We start from the raw sequence: 20,687 nt of genomic DNA, 5'->3' as shown, positions 1-20,687 counted from the left end.
GATGTCTTCTAATGGTAATACATGGAGTCTAAGAGAGATCTGGAGGTCATGTAATAGCTCTTGAAGGCAGGGAGGGGCTCAAAGATAGTAATGACATTGTATACTGAGTAATGAGATTGTATTCAAAGAGCACTGGATAGCTTAATTATTGCTGTTGTGTAGAAAAAACCCACAAGTGTGATTACAAGGATGCATGCAAAGATTTATTGGGGATAACAGTACATAAGTGAAAAAAAAATCTTTTGTAAACATTTTTGATCCTTGCTATTGCTCAGTATCCAATGGAGAGCCACATAGAGGTGAACCTTCCAAATTGTTACTGTTTCATGTCCATGTATCAGTCAATCATAGTAATAAAACAGTAAATAATTATCTGTTCATTCTGCCAGTTATTAAACATTCATCCCATCCTGTCTTTAGGTATTTTTGTTCCTTTTTTTTTCATAGGGTTTGAAAGAGAAGGGAGGAATTAGAATGAAGAACAGAGAGGCAATTGAAAGATACATGGGAAAGCCCTAACGCCTTGAAAAAGAACCTAAATATCCTTAAACATAATACTATATCACCATGTTTCCTTCTAAAGTTTTGATGCAAATAGTCTTGACTGACTTGGAAAAAATAGTTATCCTAAGTAACTAACAAATAAATACTGCAAAATCAGGGTCTTTGGTGGTGGTGAAAGTGTCTCAACCTGGATTAACCAAGTAGACTAATTTTAACATAACAAAGCCATCAATAATAGGAGCTACCTTCTAGAAACCGTGCCATCAAATATCGTTCAGCTGTGTCTGATGGCAGGAAAACGTACTCAGTACTCAAACTGTCAAATCCCATCAATCTGTGGGCACTAATCAAGTCTGGTGGCAAGCATACATTCTAGCCAGACCACTTCCCCTGTCACAGTTTTGAAGAAGGAGGACAATGACATACACAAAAATAACGGTATCTCTACCTCTAATAAATATATGTCACTTTAGTATCATCCTTTTGTCACACCATACAGTGAATTCTAAAAGTGCTATAACACTGGACAAGATGAGATATGGCTTGCATCCAAGCTCAAGAACAAATGTCATCTCTTGGCACTTGTGTTTTGTAATTCTTTGAATGCAAAGAGACATAAAACAGACCTGTCAGCAGTCAAAAAAAGAATAAATAAAATAAAACTGGCTTTCTTCACAGTAGATATACTAGTACACCTGGCAAAACTTCGTGCCTTGAAAAAAAAATTAATATCACTATCTAAATGGTGAATATAGTGGACAAACATTTAGGACAAGCAAGGAGGAAAGGTGGCTAAAAAAAAATCAGTTAAAACTTCATATTTAATAGTAACATTAAACACAGCACTTTCGAGCTATGAATCTAAAAACATTCTATAAAACAGAAAAGTGCAATTGACTTGCTTTCCAGTCATATATTGGTAAAACTGAGAAACTAAGATACCAATTTATTTGTACAAAGTCCCTCAAACAGGTCAAAGCCTGGGTCAGGAACAGCATGAAGGTCACTCGACATTACTCCAATATACAATCCATTTTTCTTCTATTTTGCATGGCACACAAGATAATTCATGATTCAGACAAAAGGCTAAGAACACATATGCAGGAAACGTATACAGGCAGAAGTAATAGCAAAGTTATTGCAAAATTTGCAAAAGTCCCCTTTCACTTACATTTATTCTATTCTGTGTAGGAAACTATTTTGGAATGTGAATTGTTTACTGTTCATTTAAATTAATTTTCCTCCAAGAAAATGTAAAGAATAATTTTTTTCATTAAAACTTCAGTGTTGTCTCTGCATGATTTTTGCACTAACAATTTGGGATCCTGTGACAAGCATGACATCTCCACTAAGGTTTCTGAGAATCTGCACTTAACATCAGCAAGACTTGAGTCTTCCTCAGCATCCTGAAGCAATAGTCCTTAATGAGAAGAGGAGTGTGGGTGGTGAGCTGGTTTTGATAAGTAGTAATAGGATGAGCAAAAAGTAATATACCAACGGTTGATATATTACTTGACATGTCAATTGTTGGAGAGTTGCTGTATTGAATTTGTACCTACAGCAAACACAATACACAAGATTCTAATATACTGCGGTGTTTGCTACATATTTTCCAAGTGATTGTATTGACTTTGTAAACAAAGATTATATGAAAAAATAAAGACTCCTGTACCATATAATATTTACCAAGCGAACAGATCTATCATAGCTGGAAATAAAAACACAATTTCACCAGTGTCAGGAAAGGAGGAAATAAATTGACCATTTGAAATGAGATCAGATACTTCAGTTTGGATCTCAGGCACCTAAGAGAGTCTCCTTCTAGTGCAAGAGTTGATTATTATTTTAGTTTTAAATATCGCAGGGAGGAGAAGGAGAAGAGGAAGAATGAAGAATCAAATGCTTAGAGTGAACAGTTCAAGTATTTCAAAAATCAAAATGAAGAAAACTTCTAGATTTAGACTATCCAGGTCTAATTTTCTCATAACCATGCCAGTTCATTTCCCATAGGAGTAGTATCAAAAGACCTCCAGTTAAGTCCAAAATCACTTTTTTTTGACTTTTACAAAAGGTTGCATTGTTTAGATACAGAGAAATATTGAGATGAGATCAATGTTTAAGTTACATTAAACAACATTTTATACCACTTGACTATTTGTCCACATACTAGCACAATAATGAGGTGAAAAGAAGGGACAGAAGAACCTGTTACAAAAATCAGTGAAGTGCTGTGGCAATTCAAATGGAGATGATCTAGCCAGGAGATCATGATAAGCCTTCACTTAATTCTTCCACAGGTGGAAGATCAACAGCCCTCGGGAGCCACTCTTATTCTATTTCTCCCCCTCACTCCTTTCCCACTGGTTCTCCCACTCTCATTTTCCCTTTCTTATCCCTTCAGCTGACAGTGTCGTTATCAGGGAATTAAGGAAAAACAACACCAAAACTTACAGTCATGTCCGCAATACTGTCACCGCTGTGTTTGCATCTATATAGGTGCACCCGCGACCAAACTCGCTTAGGCAATGCAGCACCGCGGAGCTCCCCTTAGCCAAACCCACCCAAGTGGCTGATCGCAATGGTTCTGGAGGACAACCTTCTCCAAGCACTCTGCTTTTGTTGCTGCACTTTGGGCAACACCTGAACTTAAATGCATCCTGAAGTGCTGGCTGGTCTGTTTTTGAAGAATTAAAATATAAGCAAAGGTTTAAGTTAATACTGGGGCCTTAACAACATGCAAAATTGTTTTTTTTAAAAGAATCAGAATTACTTTTGGAATAATGTTAATGAAACATAGTTGCATTCCTGAAACACAGAACACATTTCAAATGAATAACCTTTTTCTTTATTTTGTGGACATAAACCAGTGTCCAGATCTTGTAAAATACTTCAGAATAACCAGTTCTCATCATGAGACTGTTTCAAATACCTACTAGAGCAGAAAATTACTGCTAAGAACCGATCTTTGAAAATAAAGGTCTATACTGGACTTTCTATAAGATTCTAACTTGAGAGCAGAAAAGGTATTTTATATTTGCTCCAAGTACTTTCTCTATAAATGAAACTATTTGAGAAAAAAAAATTCTTCCTTTTAGATAAAGATTAGTCTACATGAGATTTCCCTCCTTCAACATAATCACTGATGCAAATTTACCTATTACCTTATCAGACTCCTTTTCTTTGTGCAGCTCAGCTTAATCTTGGGAACATCTATAGAATTTGGAAGTTTTGAAGCTGTACATTTAGGTTTGAAGATGATATTGTAAGTCTGCTCTTTGGTGTGCCAAAATATTTGTAAGCAACTCATTTTCTTAAACAAAATAGAGTGATGCCACCCTAAACACTCCCCACACAATGAAATGTATATAAAAAAGGAACATGTTAGCAGTAAGCAAACTGTCATAAGCAGAGCACTGTATTTAATATTCAGATCAAGGCATCTCTGTCTCATCCCAGCAAACCCTTTTGACAAAAGCCATCCAATGTCTGCCAGCAGTATTGAGTCCAGCTGAGGACAAATTTCAAGATGAACCTGAAATCAATTTGCCATCAAATTTTCATGCTTCTCCCAGACTATCTGTGGCATTTTAATTACAAGCCCCCTAGGCAGGGGGTACTACAGATATTGACACTTAGCTCCTACAATAAACTTTATTGGCAACCTCTGTCTGAATGTAGTACTCAACTAGAATAACAAGAAATATATGAGAATATCAAAGCAATAAGGTGGCATAATCACTTTGGAGTGGTTTTGTTCCAAATGGTGGACATCTCTACTAAAGAAACTTTTCTGGATTAAAATAAACATCTGTTTGATGGAAAATTCACTTTTGTGATGAACTTGTACAAGATCCTAAGTCCTTCAGGAAGATAAGCAACATTTAGTTTCTTCCCATTCCGATTTAATTGGGTGCTGTTCTTATCTAACATTTATAAATTTCTGCAGTAGCCCCTGTTAGCAATTGGGTTCGAATTAGATCAGTGACAGGCTACAGAATCAGGGAATGGCTTTACATCTATTTCAATTTCTACTCCTCAAGTTTTCTCTGCACAATTTATAAGGGCTACACACCTTAGCAATTAAGGATCTAAACTGGAGCTGAACCAGTGATTTGCAAGTTCTGCAATATAAGATTTGGAGCTTTTTTAGTAAAGATATTCAGAAGCAGTAGGCACCCATGCAGTGGCTTATTGAGCACAGTGGGGGCAGGGTTGCTTGCAAGCCAATTTTCCTCACTATGAAGCGTTTAGGAGAATGAAAGATTTATAAAAGAGACATTTAGAGAGGTTACCATGCCAATACGAGGGTGGTTTGCTATACACGGTTAGGGGAGATGTAGAGAGAAGGAAGGTCACTCTGGACTGATTACAGATTTGAAACTTATAAAAGCAACACATAGTTGCAACGAGAGGGTAAATACAAAACATGCATGGAAGAAGAAAGAAAATAAAACATTATTGCACAGTGTTACACCCTAATAGAAGAAGAGAGGAAGTGTGTAGCAAAACACTGTGACAGCTGAAAAAGATTCAGTAATTAAAAACTGTAGGATGCTTTATTCAGGTGTGGTTTGATATTTCCTAAGTTGCCAGGTTGGAGATGTCAGCAGCAAACAAGCTGATTTATAGGGGATAGCAAGGGGGCTGGATTATTGGTTATGCTGGAGCCCCAACACAAAATGCAAAACATGAAAAATGAAGGCTTGTAATATGAGCACATTTTACAAATTAAAGAACAGGACTACATGACATGTTAGTCTCCCAGACCCCATTTAGTCAATTGAAGTAGTGTTCTCTATTTATATCCATTGTTCATATAAAAAATTCAGGATCTAACTGAAACTGGTTAACTCGAAATGCAGAGTGACACCTATATCACTGCATAAAAGCTGGTGGTGTTCTACTGGACAATAAAAAAATAAGAATTAGGTTTCATTGCAGGGGTTTCTTGAAACATTAAGACTCAGTTATGTTCTTTGCTGTTGAATATAAAACAAAATATTGAAAAATAAACAAAAAAATAAATTCTACATAAATATTGATCAAAACATTTGCTTTTACAAACTGTGGTGAAAAAGGCAGTCTCTCACAATCTTAGTCATTTTTCAGAGTTCTCAAATGGTTTTAAAACATTCTGCCTAATGAGACAAGTACTGCTACTAAAGCTAAGTGTGTATCACTTTTTTTAACTCTAGCACAAACTCCAATGTGAGAGAAGGAGAAGTTTACAGTGAGAGTGGCAAAGGCAGCAGGCAGAAATCTGGGTACATCCCACACACAGTAGGCAAATCCCTTGCCCCCTGTACCTCGGCACAGTACGACTGCCTGCATCAATGAGAAGTTTGTCAAGTCTAAATAGAGATCTTCGAGAATCTCATTTTAAAGGTGACACATGAAGCACTATTTTCCTTTTTTTTCCCAAATCACATTTGATCTAGAGTATGTTACATTCCTGAACGTATAAAAGTCAATACAAGGTTTTCCTTAAAAACTTGAGCTAATGTGATTGCCTCAAATCTTAAAGCATTTTCAACAAAGTATTACCTATACATAACTCCCTCTAACATCCCATGGTATGCCTCCATTTACAATATTCATTAAATGAAACATTGCAGTTAAAGAAGATTCTTCTCACTACTTTCAGCTATATCTACCAAGCAGGATTTTTTATTTTTTTTTTTTAAATAAGAAGGGAAGCCCAAGCCCCTCTGCCTGCTGTGCTGACCCCCCCTGGTGCCAAGCCCCCCAGCCCGGCCGGGAGCGGCCACAGGCCCCGCCGGGACCCTCAGCCCTGCACCGCCCCCCCACCCCACACACAGAATTCACCCTAATATTAACCATCTACAGCTATATAGCGGATGCCAAATAATACCCATGCACAGAGTCGCGTTAGGGCATATCATCCATAGGATGTCTGCATACGTATAATTTGGGGGGGAACTACCTCTATGCCTTCTCACCAAACCAATTTAGTTTTTATTACTGAACATATGAAAGCGTGTCATATGGAGATCATTTTTTATTCCACTCCAGGCAGTTGATATAAAGACTGAAATATTTACTTCATTCATATAACCTGACAATAAACATAGGAACAAAAGACAAAGTTGGCTGCTAGCTCCCTACAGAGAAGTTTTATAGAGAAAAATAATCAATATGTTAATTATTTTATTTTAAATACATGGTGCCATCCTGAATCCAATTTTTTTAGGTGAATTCTGAAAATCAGATATGTGAAAGCTGTACAAAGTTAACCTTTATTAAGTATTTTTCTGCTAATAACATACTGGCATAAACTGGTCTAATGGCTTAAAACTGGACTGTAAATCTGACTGTCCAATAGATATTTGTTGTGGGTATCCTCCAGTTTCTTAAATGAAGCATCAGCTTGACCCACAAAGAATAAACAAAGATTCTCAGGATGATTTTAAACACTCTTGGGATAGACACCCCTTCAATAACCGAACTAATAGATTTCAAATGTGAACACAGTTTGGCCAGCATGTTCTTTCAATTAGTTTTATTTTAGTATAAATATGCCAGCAATATGGAATCTAATGTCACATCGGGAATTTCCTGAAATGGGGCACTACTGCTATTAAAGTTATCTGATTCAAGCTTTTAGGCAGAGTTCCCCACACAGAGCGATGTATTCCCATTTGGAAGTGACTGCAGTTATCAGTAGCCAAGAACAATATGTTGTTTAAGCCACTCCCTGAGGCATAAAAAGCTCAAACACCTTAAAAAATTGGTGTGTGACAGATAATTCACTCATACATCATTTACACACCCATACATATCACATAACGAAATAAGGTGATATTTGTGCTGTGCTTTGAAGATGTAAGGTGGGAATGCTTTCATTACTAATAAACTGTATTTTCCATAGATCAGCACTGAAACTTTAATGAACCTCTGGATATTGTAATACATGTTACAAATCATTTAGTGATACCGGTTTTAACTTCAGACTTCTACACGAGGAAAGCAGGATTTAAGTTTACGCTCGTTTTAGGGTGCCATGTTGAAAAAACTGTCTTGTTTGAGACAGTTTATTTCAGGTACTTCAGGCATACATTAACCTGACATATAATGGGAATATACATACATGTATTACATTGAATACAGAGTGCATTGCTAACACATAGTTTTGTGACTCAAGGAAAGTCATTAGCGAGCTGTGGGTTACCTTCCTCTGCTGAGTAACCTAGTAGAAAATTTAGCATTTTAGGCCCAAAAAAACTAAATGTAACAGAGCTGGAATAAATAGCTCCTTGGGATAAAGAAGGGAAATTGTAGAAGCATTGCAAATTCTATGAAATACTGTAAGAAGGAAAAAATGTTGGGTTTATGTCTCTCTGAAAAAAATCAGGAAACACCAAGAAACTTACAACATTCCTGCTCTTTCTGGCTTTCCTTGCACAAAACATTCAGTTTAAGAAACTGCTCTGTCATAAAGCACATCAGCTACATAATTTGATAGTTAATAATGGAACAGCTTCAAATACTATGGTCCCTCAAGTTTTTGAGAATTTTACTCATCCAACACTATACAATGTACTCACACATGTTTTGTACATTCAGGAAAGACTAAAATGAATTTGCATGCAAGGCTATGCATTTTCATTGTCATCAAGAAAAGTGAATTACTGAATAAATTGCAAGTTCAGAAATATAATGCAATTGGACAGAACCTATCCTTTTTGCCTGAAGAACCTATTAAACTTCATCTCTGCATTAGCAGACTAAAAATCTTAATTAGTATTTTATTTTGGACAAATCCTTGCCAAGCCTGCACTGTCTGTTGCAAATATGAAAGGAGAGAGACTCCGCAGATGAAGGTTTACATGTGAACACAGCAAGATTTTTGACTATTCCATAAAATCTGACAATATAATCTCCGACTTAAGAAATCAGCCACTGTGAGCAGGTTTTCTGCTTCTCAGTATTTCATTGAGCTCTGAAATCCTTTTCATTTATCAGCCAATGAGCTGTTAAAAAGTTACATATAATTAAAATCTTAAAACTATGTGGTTAACTGTGCAACCTGAGTTTCTACCAAAAAAAAAAAAAAAAAAGGCATCTTTGGTCTTTGCTTTGATATATGCAGAAATTCCATCTCATTGTTATAGGTTTCCCAGTATAACTGTCACCAAATATACAGAAGACAAGACTGGAAACAATCCAACAACTAATCAAGTTTTAACATTTAACTTGATGAATTTCAAGTGAGTTTGACTTTTAAGTTTTGGGTTATTTGTTTTTTTTCTTCAGTGAAAGAAGCAAACACAACACTTTGGGGAATACACATATTAGGAAAAAATGTACTTCATGATTTCACTTTGCATTTCTGAAGAACCATTGCTGTCTAGATTTTGGGAGTCAGCCTTTTCAAATAATTATTACAACATAGGAGGAGCTGTGCATCCACAATCCCACTAGAGTTAGTTCTGTTAAGACTAATAGTATCACACCCCTTTGCCACTAAACTACTCCTCTTGTTAACTCACTCCCTGATGAGTCCCAACTTCTTGGATGGTTTCTGCCCAGCTGGATCACTTATATTTCTACAGATGTGTTGATCTTCCACAGACTTTTGGATCTGAGGAAGTTTTGACAAAGGCATACCTCCTTCTAAGCAGTGAGTATTGCTGCCTGAAGTCTTTCCCTATCTATAATGTATAGCAGAAATAACCATAAGACTATCTTACTCTTTTCAGTGTGGCACCCAGATCATATTGGCAAGTCCAAGCACACACACGCACCCCTGAAACAATGCAGCAGAAGAAAAAGGGGTCCCAATAAGAGCAATCTATAAAGATCAGAGCATTTTAGAAAAACAGAGGGACAGAATTAGCCTGGCCAAATCAGCTGTTTGCCAAATAGAAAAGGGTGGAAAATGAAAATACGTTAACATCATTTCTCTCCTGGTTTTGCCTACTTAAGTCAGGCAAAGGAACAGGCAGTTCCTCCCTCCTAGTCCTCCAGGGACACACACCATCTGAAAGAAAAGTAAAGGATCCTTTTATCAGCTCCCTGCCAAACAAGGGGCAGAAAGCATAGTAAGTAGAAATGATGTACAGCACAAGTGTTTCTTCAAGATGTCCACTGAACTACTGCAGAAACTCAGGAGACAACATATTTCAATGGAAGTACAGAAAAAGCTTAGAAAGAACATTAAAAAAAAGCATAACTTTCAAAGACAAAATGAGTAGCTAAATACTTGTGCCACCCAGTGTGCATACAAACAATGCACAAAGGCGCTCATCAGCAAAGGAAAAGTGTCTCGCTGATCTCTCAGACTGATTTTACTCCATTTGTTGCATGGCCACAGAGTAGGTCAGTTGAGCCCAGGTTCTTATCTCAGAAAAGACAAACTGACAAGAATGACTGAACGTCCTCCTCCTTTGCTGAACAAGCAGTATCTAAAGGGGGCAGGAAAACAGGCCATCGGGGATAAGAAAATTTTAAGAAAACACCCAGCAGAACTATCTTTCATTTAAGTCCAATTGTGCATTTCTCTTGTCATGTGTAATGAGTGCCAGCATGCTGGGCAAGGCAACAGTCTGACCTGTGGAGGAAGAGTTCTTTCTGACCAAGAAATGGGAATGGATTTGGTGTTGGAGAAGGCGAGGAAGTATGAGGCTTTTTTTTTTTTTTTTAATTCAAGGCAGGATTTGAAAAAGATCCAGATTTGAAAAAAATCTTTCAAATCATTTTCCACTTCTTGATAAAAACCATTCAGAAACCATTCAATTAAATTGTTGGATCTTTTTGCACTAGGTCCTTCAGAGAAAAAGCCTTCTTTTTTCTTTGCTTTTCTATTTTACATTTTTGAATGGGTTTCAACATAGAACAGGTAAAACTAATAAAAAACACTGTGGGAGGGCAATTGCAGTGCTCTCAGAGTCAACAGATCACCATAACTTTTTTAACACTAAATCATTTTGGAATCTAAGCTAAGTGCGTAAAGGGACAGCAGCACGAAATGAGACAGGTTACACAAAACACTGCAAAAAACAAGTAAGGAGTCTTCAGTAGGCTCAAAAGCAACAGAAAGGCCAAAGAACGAATGCAGAGACAGCAACTGAAGATATTTCTAAAAACATTTTGAAGGTGTAAAAGGAGTGGAAGCTAATTTCAACGCAGGTTGACAGTAGTTTAAGACTTTTTGAGAAGTAGCTGATTTCTGACCTTGGTAAGAAAGAGAAGTTTAGTAAACTAACATATTTTTTTAAATTATCGTGTTCAGCAGCATAGTTAAGACTTCAAATCACCAGAAAGGCTGGGGTTGGCGTGGGGGGGCAGTTGATTTTAATGCATTCTTATCCCTAGGGTCCCTCTGTATGGGCAAATGAAAGCTGTAATGACCCACTGCATAAATTAAATCTCTCAAATATGAAATACAATAGAAGATTGATGCATAAAGACAAAACCGGGCATAAAATAGCAGGATAACTGCAAGGCCATAACCACATCTTGATATGAGACTACAGACTTGCAGAGCTTAACATCTTGTTTTGAAGATACTGCTCAAGGAAAGACTTTTAAACCTGTATATTAAAACTAATGAGCTAAATAGGCTATGCATTAAAAAACTAAAATCTGGTGTCATTCTTGGAAGAGTGAAGACAAGCACAATCATTTTTTGCTCCCCTGAATGTTGAATTACAGGGATTAGATTCCTCTACAAGCTGCATTAATTTGTTATTTGCATGGAGACAGTGTAATAGGAAAACATTTTCCACATTAGTGCAACAGACAGCTTTTATGCCTGAGCTCTATAAAGAATAAATTTGCAATTTTCCAGAAAGAAATAAGGTCATGAATAACCGGAATTCCAGTGTGGGAATACTACTTCGCTGTACAGTAGCCATTTCAATTAAATATACCAGATTTGAGACTACACCATTTTCATTGCTGTATCCTAAGAGGCATTGGTTTGCTTGAGCCATAAGGTCAAGTATTTTCAAATCATGTACAAAAAAGTTAAATTTTAATAATCAGTAAAGACAGTGAGGTCCCAAAAGACGACTTAGTAAAAACAGGCTGACATACAGAAATATGTTAAAATAGGCATAAATGACTCATGATTCATATTCCATATTCTTAAACATGTTCAGACCCAAACGGTGGATACTGTATTTTCTTGTTGTAATCCACCAGTACTTTTGCCATTTTTATTTAGCAAGAGCATTAATAAGGACTTTTTTCCTGCTGCAAAAATCTCACTATATTTCATACAATCAAGGAAGGGACAGAGGTAGCTAAAAGCCAAAATTAAGGATAATGGCTCAAAACCTAATATAGTATTTTACGAACTTCAGCGAGGGCTGAATTTCACACACTTTCTTCCAGCTTGTAAGCAAATAAATAGGCAGGCAACTGTTGTTTCCTGCTACCAGAAAAACTGTTAAAGTGTTTACACTAAGTTATTCAGAGTTATCTGCTGCTACAGCAGGTGATTAAACCGAGACTTATAATCAGTTTGTTTCTTCAGATTTTCTTAGACGGCAGACATCACTCTGTTTACTCCAATTTGCTTTGTAGAAATTTCTGGTTTTTTTCAATTAATGTTTAATAACTTTAACATAAAACAGTGCTTTAAAGATAACAGTGCAGCATAATGGTTCAATATTGAGATATAAAGAGCTTTCCACAAATGCAGATGTCCTACATATTTAACCTATTGTAGCTGAAGACAACCACACCACCCTGCTGCAGGACTTTCTCTCTTCTTCAATTAACATCCGTGGGCAATAGTTATTACTGGTTTAGTTCAGATGCTTATTCTGAACGTAGAATTGTATACTAAATGCAAAATGGTGATAAAAAAGAAGAAAAAAACCAACTTGAAAAGGTTACTGAACATCAAGATAAAGGAAAATAGAAATAGCTTCTAGAAAACTAATATTTGTATCCCTATAGTGTTAATTATGCCCTGGATTTTAAGGAGATTTTAAATTGCCTCTTTCAACAGATGTTCTCTTAAAAGAACGGCTTATTTGGGAAATGATAGGTCTTTCTCAAAGCTTACCCAGTGGAATACTAAAATTAGTACCAACTAACTATAGCCCCAAGTATTACAAACTCTTTATTCTCAACAACAATATGCCACCCCTGTTAGCAGCTAGCTTACTAATTACATGTAAGATATCTTGAGCAGCTATAAAGAAACAGCAAGTTCAACACCACTACTTGAGTTGATATGCCTTCCCCTTCAGAGCTGGCCATAGTGAAATCAGTCATAGATATGAAAAGTGGTCTGATGACCAAAAAACCCCAAAAAAACACCAAAACTGGTCCAACCCCCAAAGATACATTGAAATCTGCCCCCAGGCTGCCTCTTCCCCTCCTTCATCTTCCAAACAAGAGGACAATTTACAAAAACTGATCAAAGATGATATACTTCTGATAGCTATAGATATTTATTTTATAAAAATAAAGCCTCAAAAGAAAAAAAAGAACTAAAACTTAGATTTTTCTTTTTTAATGTGATGCTATATTTTGGATGTTTTAGGCAATAATAGAAGATATCCCTAAAGCAGATTTCAAACAAGCAAATGTGAACATTCTCAACAAAATCCTGATTCCTAGAGTTACACTCAGGAAGGAGAAATTTACTATTCTGGCATAAATCAAATTTAATCAAATCAACGAAAATCATGGATATTAATTTTTACAATTAATTTCTCACATTGTGGCTTAAACTCACAATTATACTACCAGATAAATTTGAAGAGTCTTTTCTAGTTTCCACAAAGTAACCCACCTAGAATTAATCCAAGTTGCTATTGCTATGAAGTGCAACTCTTTGTGCATTTAGTTGGTCACCAGTTTCCTGTTAAAACAAGTAACTATGTACCAAGAAAACTACAACATCACAGGAGGATAAAAGACCTTCTCCATAAATAGTCTAAGAATTTTTTGTATCATAATCCAAAATGTAAACAGTAGAATGGGAAAATAAATGGGCCTTGTTTTAAAATGCACACTTTCTGGCAAAATTATTTTGTTAATAATTGAGATCTTAATTGAAGTGCAGTTTCAAAAAGATACATATCTGGTATCCTCCCGCATCAGCAGCAAGACTCCCTTGATCTTAAAAGAGCCAGGATTTCAGCTCATCCTTACCCTGACATGCTTCTGGGTTATTTTACTGAACTAGATCAGTGGGATTTGCCTGCTGCTTTTTAGTAACACCAGTCACTTTCTACCTATTTGGCACTCATCCCTAGAATATAATAGGTTTGGTACTGCCTTTTTCATTTTCGAATTCATGGTTGCCTGGTGGTCTTAATTTTCTCAGAGATGACAGATTAATAGGTGGTTCTTTGCAACTATGTGGGCAGATCTTTAATGGAGCTCATTAGTTTATATTAGTGAATAGCGTACAGAGATGTGGAAGCTGTTCCTAGAGGACAACACTTCTAGTACTAAATGAAAAAAAAAAGAAAGTAATAAAAATTAAAATCCGCACTTCTATGATTAAATAAACACCAATTAGGTCAATTTTTATGAAGAAGAAACAAAGTAAATTATTTATTCAGTATAAACATTAAAGAAAATTCCAAAACATATTTTGGTGCTATGGTGGGGTTTTTTGCTACAAAATTCATCTGTCTTTAATACCAGCAAAAGGGAATCTTTTGAGATCTACCAAGCATACCTTGTACATCTGTTTATCGTCTAGGACACTTAGTAGTATAACAAGCTGCTGCTCAACCCAGCAGAGAATTCTGTGGGATATCCTATCATAATAAGCCTTCAGCTAGGAATGGATTATGAAAAAAATAATAAACACAACATTAAATGCAAGTCAAGCTTGGCATTCAGTCAAAAAAACCCTGGACATTTATATTAACATGGCACACATAAAAGGATTTCATTTCACACAAAACATTTTTTATTTAACTTTATTGGACTTTTTTCCAGCACCTGCTTAGGTTTCCAGGTAACCATGAAGTTTAATAAACCTGTACAATGATAATTAAACACTGTAAATAATTTATCTGCTTAATCTTCCTAACTGGCCTTTTATTCCTTTGTAGAAAAGTGATCCTTGCTGACATTCTGAATAAGGTTGGCAAAATAAGTGCACTGAGGAGTGGTAGCATAAAGTGGATTTGCTCTCAATAATGTATGAAGCCACATGCTGGGTAGAGGAATCCTCACAAAAGCAGTACCACAGCAATCTGTTCCTTTCATCTGCAGCCAGCATTTAAAGTGAAGGTGCTGCTCCGAATCAAAAGCACAATCATTCATTTGTGAGCAGATGTCCTTCACACGGCAGGCAGCACTTTTTCAAAATAGAGCTGAACAAACGCACTGCTGTGAGACAAGTTCCCCTACCCATTAAAGAAAGAACACAGTATATATTAATTTAGCAGGTTGTTGAATGTTTTAAAGTAGAATTTATGAAGCAGAAAAAGCATGTGGTGAAACAAAATGGCTTTCAAACTAAAATATGAAAAAGCTCCCCTAGTTATTAGTTTGCAAAATGCAAGAGTCCAAGGCTCACGACAATAGTTTATGCAGGAAACAAGATTAAATGTGAGATGTGTGATTTTCCACACTACACTCAGATTATTAACTGAAAGAAGCCATTAATCTGAGAATATGTGTGTGATGGCAAAATTGCATATATATGTATTCTGTGTTCACATTTGTTCATAGAATTTAGGATTAAATCAAAGTGAAAGTTGTTTAAAGCTGTTGGGACTCTGCACCGTTTAGCAAAGTAAATCTGAGAGCCGCTAAGAAAGTGAGTTCTGTCACTTTTGGTTAAATAGATTTTTCTAGTTCCCTCTGCATGCACGAACTGTTTTGGAGAGTATTTCTTTTTCTAATAGAAACTTTTGGATGTGGTCCATGCACACTGTGGCACACAAAGATTCACACTGACTCCTGTGTGAGCCAGAGTAGGATCTTTGTTATGAAAATTACAGTGGTTGCTCTTTCAATTCTTGGAGCACATTCCTATTATACACATTAAAATACATATTACAAAATAACATACAAACCCTTTACTCCTTAATCACAATAATTTAAAGCTCCAAATTTAACCATGACCACCACCTCCCAGTTACAGCAATTGTATATGCTAAATGTATATTGATAGCAACACAGACCTTTCAAAAGCAAGATGTTATGAAATGAAGGCATGCAAGTTAAACGCTTCTGCCGTGACTAAGAGGAAGAGGCAGCTACATCCCTTTATGTGTATTGATTTACAAACATCTATCGGTTAGCTAGTTCCCCTGGCTCCTTTCTGTAGTCCTTTTCTAAGAGAAGCAAGCTATGAGATCCACACCACAAGTTTAGCCACAGCTTCTCCAGTGTGTCCAGTCTCTCAGTCCCACCCGCAGCCGCAGGCAGGCTGCGTACTACCCTCCCACCCATCACTCACGCACGTGTCGCCTAAAAGCTTCCTGCACGCCTCGCTCAGCTCCCTCGATACCTGCTCACACCCAAACACACACCAAACCTTAAGAGCAATCTGCCTTTGCCAACAAAAGCTGCATCTTTTCTTTCTTTTTTTCCTCTCTCCCATAACTTGGCTTGTAAGCACATCAATATCTACAATTCCTGTATCCACATTAAATAAACACACTGAGTTTTGCTGCCCACACAGAAAAAGGTTGATTCCTTCTTGCAGAAACATCCTATTACTAGCAGTACAATTATTATAAGGTATACTGCAATTTAAACCTGAATCTCTGTTTGTATATGCATGATTATTATACCAGGAGTCATTTGTGGATAGCACACAGATAAAAATGCAGCTAATAACTCTTACTGTAATGATTAATCAATTTATGAATATATTATTTAAACTAATAGTTCAGGTAGGGTATCTTAAACAAGTTACAGAGCACATCGACCAATTCAAATCCCAGCTACTAGATCAATACGAAACTATAACTCTAGGGAATAGGTACACTTGCATAAGAAACTGTGAATTTTCAAAATCCCTCTATTGGGAGAACAACCTCATCGAACATAATTGCTTTAGGCCATTATGTTTGGATTTTGGCAAACTGTATGGAAAACTAGAAATTGAAAATTACACTGTATAACAAACTATTTTTATACTATTTTTATATTTTTTTTAAAAAATTATTAAACTAGTCAAAGGAAAAACAATACCTGGTACTTCTGTTTAGTTTTTCAAGTCATTAGTATTTAAAATACAACCTGGTTTACGTAATATGTGAACACACTGTCAAGACTATGCCCTAGACTCAATATAAATGAAATATATTTAAATAGAAAATATTTTTCTCCTACAATTTAGAAGAGACAAAAAAAGGAAACAACTTTAAACCAAGTATTTTTAAGGCAAAATTAAAAAAAAAAAAATCAAACAGTAAACCAGGGCAAAAATCAAAGAGCAAACCAAAAGGAACACCTTATTTTCTCATAACATATTTCAGAAATTATTAATCCTAGTACAAAATAAATTTGTGTAATACAGATAATAAAGCGACATTTATCTAAACGTCACCAAAAATAAGTTCCTTATATGCATGTTCTACATATAAAGATACATATCATAAAGTCAAATTGGGCTATCAATTGGCACACACAGTACTGTAGGTACCTACTTAAACCTGGCAATTTAGCTTGTTGGCAACCACCATGAAAACGTCTCTGTGCTTGATTTAGTACTTTTTTAAATCTGAATGTATAACTTTAATCTTTCAACATAGGATTTTTAATTAAAGGTACCAAGTGCAAATTCACTAAGTAAGCCACTGCCCTCCACTCACTCTGATCCTAAAGGTGTGCTTTTTCTCCATTTCAAGTGATACTGCATTTTAAAAATTAATTAGTAGCTTGCAAGAACGGCCACACATTATTGAGTAAGTAACAGCATTTAAGTGAAACAGATGAAATATTGGTAAGCAATGCAGACCACAGTATAAGTATGTGAAGGGGGTCATAGGCTAATCCTTATTGATTTTCCAAGTATGCGTACAGCACCGCTGGGAAAGGCCAGTTCTGTTGGCAATCAGCTAGCACAAATACATTATAAATCTTACTGTCCACCTTCACTGATCAGTGCCACTTACTTCCTCCACTAAAGACCATTAGGAAACTACAACAAATCCACTGACAAACAACCATGAAAGAATTTCAGAACCTTTTTCCTAAAGCACAATTTCAGAATGCTTGTGATGTCTGTAAGGTAAAACAGAAACAGGTCTCAAGGAGCAATACGGTATTTTTTTATAACTGTTCAAAGAAATAATCCACAAGAAAACTGCTGGACCACACAGAGGAGAACACAAATAATGATGAACAAGTCATTCACACTAATCTCACAAATTTACATGAAAATTCAGAGCAAATACTTTGCATTGGCCACATGTCAGCCTGTTGATAGAGGGAACTGAAACACATTAATTTCCCAAAGCTGAAGACAATATTGCCCTTGCAGAGAAGGAGCAAGCAGGCTGCTGTCTAGAACTACACACAATAATCACCTTTTAGTGCAAAATTCACGACACTGCAGAAGAAATAAGCAGGTCTGCTGCAGCTGCAATTGAACTCCCTTGCTGCTGAATGGATCATTCCAGCTACCCTTATTCAGCTGAGTACTGTTCACTAAGGAGTAACTAACTGATACTAACCCAGCTTCACGCTCACTTATTAATAAGGCTCCAGGTCAGCATAACTTTTCTGGGTAACTTCCATACTGCTGGAAGAGGATCAATTCACTTCCTCCCCTAGTTCTGTCCACCTTCTCTTTCTCCTCCACGAAGTAGCACTAGAAAAATCAAGTTCATTCAGGAACACTCCAGGTCATTTTAGAAAGGCCACTAAAAAATGGTTTTCTAAAAAGTATGAGATCAGGAAGAATTTCTGGGAAAATTTTGTGCCACAGGAGCCCATTTGTTTGCTTGTTCGTTTCTCCTTTTAAGCAAGCATTGCTGCAGTTAGGATATTTTTTTAAGAACCACTCAGCTGCCCCTGTGAAGAAGGATATTCCTGGGCATTTTCAGCCACCGGTGCAAGCCCAGGAATGCTGTGCCACCAATGAGGAGCTCAGTGTTTTACATATTCAAACTCAAAGATTCAAAGCCATGAGTCTGCTTCCCCAAGGCACAAAACAAAACAACATGATCCATTCCCTAGATCCACAATCTATATTCTTCATCTCCTTTCTTTGCTGTCCTATCATGAAATTTCTTGTATAGGAATGGTAACAGTCCTGAAAAACAGCCAGGGAAGCATCCAGGTCTTTGTTTGATATCAAAACACTTGCATAGACTGCATTTCTTCTCAGACACCTAGTAGGAACAACTTACCACAGTAAATACTTACTGGGTAAGTACTTACTTGCTTACAGGTTTGTTCTATACATCTCATACGATTCATTATAAATACCTATGCAATATCACAAATTGCACAGATTCAGGAATTTTAGCGTTTTAGGGGTTTTTCTTTTATTGTTTTGTTTTGGTTTTAAGAAATGTTGCTAAATACTCTATAATGTTACATGCTGAATGAAAACAAAATGATCCATGGGTCCAGACTGATGCTAGCAGTAGCAAAGAGCTCCAGTGGCAATAAGGTAACTTCTATATGGAGCACAATAAAAGTTCAAGGCTTAACCAACTACTTGGCAGGGGAAACAAGGGCAGTGTTGTCAAATGGACAAATCAGGTACTGAAAAAAGAGTAAAATATGACTTATTTCATGTTACTGTTATCGTCTCAGCAGGTATATGAAACGAGACTTATCGGCTGATTTTGAAATAATCAGTGCCTACGTAAAAGTGATACAGGAGCTTTAAAGCAAATACATAATACATTTAAGCAGCTAGTACAGTTAAGTACAGAATCACAGAATGGTTAAGGGTTGGAAGGGACCTCTGGAGATCATCTAGTCCAACCCCCTGCCAAAGCAGGTTCCCCTAGGGCATGTTGCACAGGGTTGCGTCCAGGCAGGTTTTGAATATCTCCAGAGAAGGAGACTCCACAGCCTCCCTGGGCAGCCTGTTCCAGTGCTCTGCCACCCTCAAAGTAAAGAAGTTTCTCCTCATTTTCAGATGGAACTTCCCATGTTTCAGCTTGTGCCCATTGCCCCTTGTCCTGTCACTGGGCACCACTGAGAAGAGTCTGGTCCCCTCCTCTTGACACCCACCCCTAAGATATTTGTAAGTGTTGATAAGATCCCCTCTCAGTCTTCTCTTCTCCAAGCTGAACAGACCCAGCTCCCTCAGCCTCTCCTCATAAGAGAGGTTCATCTGGTTAGGTTCAAATCAGTGAGAAAGCAGTACTTAAGGTGATTCTGTATTAACTAAGCAAAGTGCAAAAATCAAGTTGCACTAATTACTCTGGATATTCTGAAACAAATACTTTCATTGTGGAACGAGGTTGTGCTACAATTGACAGTACCAACCCAGTAGTACATAATATGTCACAGGCAATACAATATGCAATTCACCACTTTCTTAAACGTAACAGATTTAGCAGTTCTCTTTGCTGAAAGTGGAAAAAACCACCAGCTTCCCCTGCAAATCTGGAACGCTCCTGAATATAACTGCTATGGTATTGCCTTCTGCCGGAAACCCATTCACATTCACTGTTGGTACAGCATGTGTTTGTAGAAAGCAGCATATAAAATGAGCTCCAAATTTCCATTTAAAAATATTATTTAATGGAATTTTAAACTGTCTAAGAAGATGGATACACTGTGTTTGTTTTCTACATTAATGACCTATAAAAAGAATGGAATAGACCATAAATACAGTATTTTTTTGCAACAGCCTTTACTAAAAATGCTACGACTTGCGTTTATCATTTATATCCTCACATGCAACCTCAAAATTGATTATACTTTAAACCATACATAACTTGCTGTGTTTTTCATTTTGAGTCATATTGCAAACATTTTTATAACTCTGTTAATATATTCCATACTTTGTATTCTTATTGATTATTAATATTTCTTTAGGAGATTTTATTGCTTTTCAAATAAGAAATGTTAGGCATTTTAAAAAAATAGAAGATAGTATTGCAAGTTATATACTTTTCTTTCTCATGATAATTCTAATTTAAAAATTGTTAGCATGAATATTTGCAGACTATCATTTTTCACATTTTAAACTCAAGAAATAAAATGGCAACAGCTATTAATATAAGGTACTGCATACGTTCCAAATTTTTTTTTCC

At 36.4% G+C, this 20,687-nt stretch overlaps 1 protein-coding gene across 4 annotated transcripts in view; it reads right to left on the bottom strand.

Annotated features, from left to right (window-relative positions):
* Positions 1 to 20,687, bottom strand: part of WWOX (WW domain containing oxidoreductase) — a 525,183-nt gene that overhangs the window by 344,770 nt on the left and 159,726 nt on the right. The gene's annotated exons all lie outside the window — the stretch shown is intronic.

Source organism: Nyctibius grandis, chromosome 12 (assembly GCF_013368605.1).
Source record: "Nyctibius grandis isolate bNycGra1 chromosome 12, bNycGra1.pri, whole genome shotgun sequence".
In the NCBI taxonomy this organism is placed as follows: Eukaryota; Metazoa; Chordata; class Aves; order Nyctibiiformes; family Nyctibiidae; genus Nyctibius; species Nyctibius grandis.
This window is presented reverse-complemented; position numbering and strand designations above follow the sequence as displayed.